Source organism: Primulina tabacum, unplaced genomic scaffold, assembly GCF_025594145.1.
Source record: "Primulina tabacum isolate GXHZ01 unplaced genomic scaffold, ASM2559414v2 Contig332, whole genome shotgun sequence".
In the NCBI taxonomy this organism is placed as follows: Eukaryota; Viridiplantae; Streptophyta; class Magnoliopsida; order Lamiales; family Gesneriaceae; genus Primulina; species Primulina tabacum.
In genome coordinates, this window is record NW_027459730.1 from 1 (window position 1) to 10,617 (window position 10,617).

At 34.0% G+C, this 10,617-nt stretch overlaps 1 long non-coding RNA gene across 1 annotated transcript; it reads right to left on the reverse strand.

Moving 5' to 3' along the window:
- Positions 1–800: 800 nt before the first annotated feature.
- LOC142534104 (uncharacterized) lies at positions 801–9,695 on the reverse strand. Its single transcript, XR_012816910.1, has 4 exons — positions 9,063–9,695; positions 8,354–8,424; positions 7,580–7,650; positions 801–1,359 (listed from the first exon to the last, which is right to left on the reverse strand). It is a non-coding gene; the product is annotated as an uncharacterized LOC142534104 (long non-coding RNA).
- Positions 9,696–10,617: the final 922 nt, after the last annotated feature.

A 10,617-nucleotide genomic window follows, 5' to 3' on the forward strand; every position in this document is an offset into this window, starting at 1 on the left:
ATCTCTCAAGCCTACTGTAATCGCCCCTATCTCTCAAGCCATGGCAGTCCATTACAAATCAAGATCAAGGCGTGAGAAATATGCAAGAATGTCCAATGTTTTCGCATAAAAGATAAGCAAAACCGATGCATAACACCATATCCTTAATATATCATGCAAATACAATTCAACATACATAATATAGTGATCGATGAGACAATAAGGGAATCAGGCGTGCCTTTGCATCTAAACGCTCGAAGATTCACACAAACAACACGAGGGACGAACACCGGAGAGACGAGATCACAACTCTTAACGATTTTTCCTTGAAGGTGGCGTGTCAAAGCTGTTGCAGCTCGAGTGGGGAGCTGCTGGACGAGGTGAGGGGCGGCCGAATGTAATGGGGTGAGGAGATTAGGGTTTTGGGGTAGGGTTTGATATAAAAAAGTTGTATGATGAGACCTCAATAAAATAATTAAGAGGTGAAAGAGTTTGGGCCCAATAACACTTAAAGTAGGCCCAATAAGCACAAAAACGCCATCGTAAAATATTTCGTTTAGGTACCTTTTTGAAAATATTGTCCGAACCCTCAACAAGTCATCTTTTTTGCTAAAAATTGAATACCGGTTTAAAATACGACTCGTCGTGTAAAATAACTTAACAAGGCCCATTTTCGAAAATCACCCTTGTTAACATCATATATTAAATAATTAAAAATAATTATTTAATAAAAACATTTTCCTTAATTGTCCCCGGTCTCCGTTTCTTGTTCGAGTGTAAAATACTGCTAAGAGTCTTATGTCATGTAATCTTAATGAACCAAGAATTAAACATATATATTGGGCCTCGTTCAAGTGTGAAATAACGTTGTTTCGTACTTGTTATGAATTCCTACCCTACCCCACTGCTACATTTCCATCACATTAAGGGGGAATTGGGCCAATGACCATATGGTCAAATAAGATTTTAAAAAATGATCTTTTTCATCAAGGGCATTGTCCCAAAGTTGGGGTCACAGGTATTCATCAGAAGGTGGCAATTTATTTTTAAATTCAAATTTTACCAGGGTCATGAACCCAAATGCCCCCATTTAGCAAGCAGACAAATCTTTATTTTCCTTTATGTTTCAGCCAGCTGAAACACAATATCTTTAGAATGTAATGCTTCTATTTTTATCACATTAATCGAATCATAAATCAATATGCAAAGAACACATTGTTGGTTGTCTAGCACCTCTACCTTCGAGCATTCCTGCTTTTGAGGAACAACAGAAGACTGACTTTCCGTTACATGACACAGTCGAAGCTTATTTAGAGCAGTCAAGAATATCTTAATTGATTTGATCGAGGCATTGGACTCGATAAATATATTTTCCTGCACCTGTATAAAATGAGATAATAACTTACAAATCAACAAAGATCAAAATTTGTTTTTTGGTTAGATGCAATTATTCCTCTCATAGATCTTAATAAAACTATGAATAACCTTTAAACTGAACAAATTTTATCTTCTTATGCAAATTACTGAACAAAAATTTGTCATGATATGCCGATATAATTTCCAATTACAAGAATAAGCAAGCAATCTCAATTCAAATTTCAAAACAAACAACAATGCACAACTAGCAAAGCAAGCAACTAGGTCAATGCATATCAGTCAGTGATTTTTGACGTGTGATCTTTTGATTGAGTATGACGGAATTTAGTAGGTTGAAAAGTGTTGATTGTGTCAATTTTGTGGTGAATCATTGAATATTCCTCGATTATATTTTTATTCTCTGATTTGTTCGAGGACGAACAAAGGCTTAAGTGTGGAAGGATTGATAAGGCCAAATCTTACAAAGATTTTAGGGATTTGATTTGATAATATTTGTCCTTATCTAGACTTTTTATCCCTAATCATATGCTTGATGAATTAATAGTTGTAGATTTAAATGAAAGAGGAAAAATGATTAAATTTGAAAATAAAATAAATCTACAAGACTTCAAAGAAAGAAAATACCAAAGGAAAAGAAATAAAATATTCTTATATTTTATTATCTTGATATTATTGAAGTTTTGATAAAGATTGAGTCTCATATTTGAAAATAAAATCTACAATCTTATTTACAAGGGTTAAGTTTGAGATGGGCTTAAAAAGAAATTGGAGGATTAGGCCCATGAAGAATTATAAAAAGCAGAGTACGTGAGCAGAAGAGGGGAGGCGCAAAACAAAAGAAAAAAAAACCAGCGCGGAAGGGAGAGAAGAGAGAGAGAAGAGAAAGCGTATAGAGGGAAGTGACGGAAGAAGGCATCGCAGAAGGAGAGGGAAGGAAAAGAACAGAACGTACAGGAAGAAAGAAGCGCAGAAGACCGCGGAAGAAAGGAACAGAAGCTACTGTGACAAAAGCTGGAGGAATTCCTCACACACGCCTAAATCACAGAGAATTCCTCTTATTTATTTCTTTCTTTTGTTTTCTTCTATGAACTTAAATATGACTTTTCACTTCTATTTTGAATTAATGGAATAATTTTCTTTAGGCTAAGACCACAATATGACCAAACAATACTTTATTTGATACTTTTTTATTTTCATTATATTATTTTTCTTGATTTTAATTATTGATTGATGTTAGTTTAATATTTCTTGTTATTAGCCTGATCAACTATTTACATGTATGTTGATTAATCACGAATCGGAAGATGATTGATTAAATATAGCAACAAAGACGTCATCAACACATGGTTAAACTGACTAGAAATAGTATTCGGTTTCAGTGTGCGGTTTTAGGTGAAAACTGAAATTCCACGAAGATTTAATGCATTTAAATCTAATTAAATTCAATTAGAAATAATTGGACTGTTAGACTTAAATAGGTTTATTAACTCGAGGAATCGTTTAATAAATAAATTTGGGGATTTCACCGTGATTGTCAAGAATTAAATAATTAATTGAATTTAAACACGTGTCAACACAGTAGAATTTGGTACCGTTGTGTGTCTTAGTTATTTATTTGAATTTGAATCCCTCCTTTGATATCTGAATCCGTCGTTTTAATTAATATTATTTTATTTAATATTTTGGATTAATAATCCACATATCATCTTTTTATTATTTTATCTAGCTTAAGTTAAGTGATAAATATTCTAGTAATTAATATTAGTCTCTGTGGATCGATACTTGGATTCATCATACCATTTACTATAACTTGACCTAGTCCGCTTGCTAGATTTATTTCCCAACAGAAATCGTCGGTCAAGTTTTTGGCGCCGTTGCCGGGATTAATTTATTTAATATTAGAATAAATTACTTATTTGAGACTAGACATTTTTCGATTTTTTTCTATTTTATTGATTTATTTTTATTTTATTGCGAGGTACTTCAAGATGGATCATCGGGGAGTGTTCACGAATTTTGCCCAACAATACTCGGAACCATTCTATGCTGCTATGGGGGAGATTCAATGATCTAGCAAACAACTTTCGGTTTCATGATTTGTCAAACTACACGCTTATTCATTTTTCTATTTTGGTTTGGATGAGGCAACAAGAAGTTGGGTAAATTATGGGGCTTTGGCAACTGGTAGTCACTTATTTAATAGAGAATACAACAGTGCGATGCACTTGTTAAATGATATGGCAGATTTCGACTACCACTTGGCATTGTGATCCTTCACTGCAGGGTTGGAGTCACCAATATTCCTCCACAATTTTGCCCCGATTTTGTAACCAACCATTTGAGCAACAAGAAGAGCGTAGTGCACATTTAGATGAAATCATAGCCCAGTGGAAGAAGATGGTCAACCTCTTTGTGTTTCATCGATGAACAGATTGAGCTTCTAATTAAACCAGTGTCCGAAATCCAACCAACGAGGACAAGCGATTTTTGTCGATCAATTATGACCAATCAGGTATGGGTGAATGATGACAACTCAAACAATAAAGGTTTGGAGAGTGAGTCAAATCATGTAGAAATTTTCATTCTGAATCTGATCTTCCACAAGTATTTGAGCTGAAGGAAGAAGAATTCTTCGAGGAATCCATACGCAAAATGAGGCAGAAGTGAAGTTGAGGAATTCCTATGCGAAGATGAGACAGAAGTGAGTTGGAGGATGTAGAAGAACACAGTCGACAGGATTTGAACTCATATATGGTCTTAACATATATTCCACCAGCAGATTCTTTATTTCCATCAACGCAAACTCAAGAATATTACATCCTCTACGAGCTTTATCATGGATTAGATTTTTCTTCCCCTGATAATCAGTCTTTGTCGAGTGTTGTTGGAGCGACGAGCTTACAATGTCAATATCATGCCAAGCTTGAGGGCACATATAATCCAGACCCATAGGTAATATTGTATGATATTTACTATGGGCGGAAGCCGCTATTTGATGGATGCTTTCTCCGTAGTCAAGCTATATACAATGAATTTAGCGCTTGCTGGGAGCAACCCCAGTGATTTATTTATTTCATGTCGTGCATGTTTATTTTTATTTTTTTTTTCATTTGTTAGTTTAATCCTCTGTGATTTTGGTGTGTGTAGGGAATATTGGAATGAAGTAAGATGACTTAGACTCTGGAAAAGCTAAACTGTTGAAATAAAAGATTTCCAGCACTGAGGAATTCTACCATCCCCATGTAGCACTCCATGGAATTTAAAGCACACTTGCCAGGGAAGTGTTCTCTTACTATTCTGCATCTAACTTTTGTATTCCTTTTGAATGGCATGACACTGAGGGACAGTGCAAATATAAAGTGTGGGGAGGAATTTGTGTTTGGTTTAACAGTCACAACACTTAGCATGTGCCTTTATTGTTTAAATCCTCGGCATGAAATTTGTTTTCTGATTATTCGTTTGAGAAACTGCACTTGTGATTACATGACATACTAATTGACTTCCTAGATTTTTGATCACTCGAGAGATTGAATCATACCTAGAATTGATTGAGATGAGCTGTAGTTGTAGCCGAAGGATTTGAGCACAAACTGGTTTGTATCATATTTTTGAGACATAATCTATGCACTTTAGGTCATACTTATATGAATTAATGTGAATTGGCAAAGGTGTGGCTCATAAAAAAATCAAAAAAAAAAAAAGAAAGAAAAGAAAGAAACAATCTAGAACTGTCTGATTATCATTCGAGGCGAAATACGGAGGATAATGACTTAGGGATGATTTAGGCGATCTTTGGGACCGTTTGAGCCTTCGAGCCTACCCAATGCATCATTATATCCTAGTATTCTCTTTTGAGTCTAATAAATCGAATGGAGTGTGTCAAAGACAGACAATTAGCCCCCATTCGTATTCCTTCGAAATCCCACATCAACTACCCAATTTTAGCTCATACACTATTCTTCTACCTAATTTTGAGAGAAATAAACTCCTTTAGCGCTTTAAATTTTCAATAACTCCCATGTGTTGATAATAAAAATTGGAGGAGTTTAAAAAAAATCATGAAGAATGAGAAGGGGATTGATGAAAAAATATATGTACATAATAAAAAGAGAGGAAGGAGGAATCTTGATGTGGTGATTGAAAAACCTAAAAGAGAATGTTGTTAAGGATTGAAAAAAAAAAAAGACCGAAAGAAAAGAGAAAAATAGTGGGGAAAGATGAATGAAAGTTGAAGGAAGATGGAAAAAAAATTGATGGAGGATGATGAAACTCAATAAGGAGGAAGATAAAGATGAAGGAATGCGCTGAAGGAATAATTGTTTATTTTCTCTCATTTTGAATATCCCTACCTTTATTGTAGCCGTGAGCCGTGGCCTAACGTTATAAGCTTAAAAGACCTATTGACCGGGTCATATTCCTCCAACATTTAGTGGAAAAAAGGTATGAAAGATAAGCTTATGGAGAGTTTCTTAAAAAAATATCAAAAAATATGAGCATTCCTTGAACTAAAACACCTTTGAGTAATATGAGTTTGACTTCCACACTACACACGTCTCATTATCTTGATCTTTTCTAGTGAATGCTTGAGTTTTAAAAGTTGCAATGAAAGTGAATTTTATGATTTTTGACGTGTGATCTTTTGATTGAGTATGACGGAATTTAGTAGGTTGAAAAGTGTTGATTGTGTCAATTTTGTGGTGATCATTGAATATTCCTCGTTATATTTTTATTCTCTGATTTGTTCGAGGACGAAACAAAGGCTTAAGTGTGGGGGGATTGATAAGGCCAAATCTTACAAAGATTTTAGGGATTTGATTTGATAATATTTGTCCTTATCTGACTTTTAAATCCCTAATCATATGCTTAATTGAATTAATAATTGTAGATTTAAATGAAAGAGGAAAAATGATTAAATTTGGAAATAAAATAATCTACAAGACTTCAAAGAAAAGAAAATACCAAAGGAAAAGAAATAAAATATTCTTATATTTTATTATCTGATATTATTGAAGTTTTGATAAAGATGAGTCTCATATATTGAAAATAAAATCTACATCTTATTTACAAGGGTTAAGTTTGAGATGGGCTTAAAAAGAAAGTTGGAGGATTAGGCCCATGAAGAATTATAAAAAGCAGAGTTACGTGAGCAGAAGAGAGGAGGCGCAAAACAAAAGAAAAAAAACCAGCGCGGAAGGGAGAGAAGAGAGAAGCGTATAGAGGGAAGAGACGGAAGAAGGCATCGCAGAAGGAGAGGGAAGAGAAAGATAACAAAAACGTACAGGAAGAAGAAGCGCAGAAGACCGCGGAAGAAAGGAACAGAAGCTACTGTGACAAAAGCTGGAGGAATTCCTCACACACGCCCTAAATCACAGAGAATTCCTCTTAGTTATTTCTTTCTTTTGTTTCTTCTATGAACTTTAAAATATGACTTTTCACTTCTATTTTGAATTCATGGAATAATGTTCTTAGGCTAAGGCCACAATAGACCAAACAATATTTTATTTGATATTTGTTTTATTTTCATTATAGTATTTTTCTTGATTTTAATTATTGATTGATGTTATTTTAATATTTCTTGGTAATAGCCTGATCACTAGTTACATTATGTTGATTATCACGAATCGGAAGATGATTGATTAAATAAGCAACAAAGACGTCATCAACACATGTTAAACTGACTAGAAATAGTATTCGGTTTCAGTGTGCGGTTTTAGGTGAAAACTGAAATTCCAACGAAGATTAATGCATTTAAATCTAATTAAATTCAATTAGAAATAATTAGACTGTTAGACTTAAATAGGTTTATTAACTCAAGGAATCGTTTAATAATAAATTTGGAGATTTCACCGCGATTGTCAAGAATTAAATAATTAATTGAATTTAAACACATGTCAACATAGTAGAATTTGGTACCGTTGTGTGTCTTAGTTATTTAGTTTGAATTTGAATCCCTCCTTTGATATCTGAATCCGTCGTTTTAATTGATATAATTTTATTTAATATTTTGGATTAGATAATCCACATATCATCTTTTTATTTATTTTGTCTAGCTTAAATTAAGTGATAAATATTCTAGTAATTAAATATTAGTCTCTGTGGGATCGATACTTGGACTCATCATCCATTTACTATAACTTGACCTAGTCCGCTTGCTAGATTTATTCCCAACCGAAATCTCACATGACGAAATATGAGCTAACGATCTTTCTCGGTAACAACTTACCTGTCAACTTTCTTTGTAGATTAGAAATAACTATCCGCACAAGCTCCAAATTAAACACCTTTTGAGTGGACCTAGAATGATTATATAAATTGGAAAACATAATTAAATCTATTTATCACAAAAACATGCAAAAACAGCGAAATTGTTAAGTTTAGACGTATTGCGGTGGCAGCACGTGTCTACAACATTTGGAATGCACGCAATCGAGCTATTTTTTAAGAAGAAATGCCGTGTCCCAAGGATATCATTAGGAAAATCAAGATCCTTGTAGGTATGCCCCATGTAGTTGGTGATTGTATCGTTGGTTCTATTGGTTCAATATTTGCCATCTCCTCGGGATGCACAATGTATATGTACAAAACAATTTTTTAACTTATTTTAATGGATGTTATTCAAGCATGACATAATGGTACATATTTAAAGCAACAAGATGAAATATCTCAAAGCCAAACCCAATGACAATTGCTTTTGCACTTCATAAGTTGTGATGATATAATTAATAAAAACATATATTATATGAAAGAAATTCTTTCATTTAATATACCGACAAAAATATACAAAAAACTTCATTTGCTCAAAAGACATAATGCAATCATTTAGTCGTGACTCACCAGAATGATGCCAAACTTTTTGTAGTATAAATAAATCGACCTTTCCAAGACAATGAGACATTATTCCTAATCGATCAGCAAAAGACAAGTCATAGGAAAAAGAGCACATAAATCATAAATATAAAGCATAAAATATAATGGAAAATCTGAAATACATTCTAACCACAATAAGAGACCTCTCATAGGAATCCAGTTGCATCAAAGCCCGTTGACCATTTTCAGTTGAAAGAAACCCTGAGCAATAACACTAAAATTCAAGTTCTGACAAGTCCTTTAACAACTAGAAATCAAACAAACACAAAGCCTCAATGAACACAATCATATTGAGTTCATGAAAAAAGATTTATTTTTTAATAAGACACGATATTTTATTAAATACAGAGGCTTTTAATTAAAATAAGCTAACTAGTGATCCACTCACGACAAAAAACTACAAGACTCTGATCATCTAAACAATACACAAAAAGTCCAATCTCTCAATAAATCTCTTAACTTGGTCTCTTCAATGTTGTCAAAAAGTCTTATATTCCCCTCAAAGCACACAGACCAACATATGTCATGTACCACACCACTCTCCAATAATTTGCCCTCTTGCCAAGAAGATGTCCAAGATCCGTAGTAAATAAATCTTGTGTTGATCTCGGCACCACCCAAACCAATCTCAATTCTTCCAAAGCTCTAGCCCACTAACCACTTGATGAGGAGTTTATGAAGAAAGATAAGTTCTGGAGGATAAACTCTTGATACATTCTAGAGAATAACTCTTGTTTAATTGTATTCATCCGATTGTGGATCGATCAATTCTCGTATGCTTCGATCATGTTAGGACCTTGATCAGTTTCGATAAACATTATTAAAAAACACATTATGACCTCGATCAATTCTCAGGAGAGAATCTGTAGACTATTCATTAATATCTCCAGCCAAATTAATTTACAGATTCCTTGTCTAAGTGCTGTAAAAAATGCTTATGAACTGCTATGTGCCCCCAAGGCTTTTTCTTCTTTCTCCAAAAGTACGACTTATCATCTTCAAAGAACCCAAGGACTCTCCTCTGTCACACCAGTCATTACTCTGAACCCAAATCAAATCAACTGTTAGAACCTGTCAAGTGATCCCTCATCTCCTTCAATTATTCAGACCGAGCCTAATGATTCATCGACAAGCTACCAAATCATGTACAAAACATCCTTTATTCAAATTTGTTTCTTATGAAAAGATTTCTTTTTTTATTGTTTTCACTTCAAAAGTGTCCAATGCAGAAAATCTAAAAAACGTATGTGAAGCTCTTAAAATTCCAAAGTTGAAAGATGCATTGCTTGAGGAGACAACACTTGGATTGCAGTGACACTACCAAGTGAAAACAACCTTTAATTGTAAATGGATTTTCACGATAACACACGACTATGGCCGTTCATTGGAGAGATATCAGGAGTGACTTGTAGTCAAAGGTTTCACACAAACTCATGGTGTAGATCACTTTGAAACCTTTGCACCAATTGTAAAACTTACCACGGTGTTGGTCCTTTTGCTAATGGCAGCTAACTTGAATGGCCTCTTCAACAACTTCATGTAAAGAATGTATCTCTTAATGGCGATCAAGAAGAAAAAGTAAACTAAAGCGTTCAAACTAGAAAAAACTCTATATAGGCTTATATTATCCGAGAGCTTCGTCTGAAAAATTGACTCGGTCTGTAGAGTAGCACGGATATCAGCAAGGACAGACTTATTGTACATAATGGCAAAATTCAAATGTTAATTATATAAGTCGATGACATTATTTTTACATGAGATGTAGATGTAAAACTAAAAGAACTACGCAAATGTATTTAAAATTAAGGAATTGGGGGCATTGAGACTTTATGGGAATGAAAATTGCAAAACAAGAAATTGTTGTTTCTCAGTGTAAATACATATTAGATCTATTGAAGAGTTCTGGGATGGTGGTCACGGAGCGAAGCTTTTGAGGACATTGGCGAGTGTCCTTACCCAGTTTTGCTAGCAAATTGGACTAGATCTATCACTGACAGAAGATCTACCTCGGGATAACACCTTTGTTTGGGTAAGTCAATGACATGGTGGAATTAGGAGAGTGATGTCATTAGATGTAGTGCAAAGGCTGAATTCAATGTTATGGTCCAAAGAGTCTTTGAAGTTCTTTGGTTAAAGAGAGTCCTCGAAAAGTTCCAAAGAATAATAGAAAGCATTTGAGATTATACTATGCCAACAAAGCAGCAATAAGTATTGTCCAAAAACCAATTCAACATGATAAGACAAAGCACAAAGATGGTCACTTTATAAAGGAGAAAAATGAAGTTGGAACTATATGTTGTCATTCATGTAATGAAGGAAAAAAACCAAAAACACTCACTGTGACTAAGAAGTTGTGTCAGTTATACTCTTCACTAAATTGTTTAAGCCAAAGAA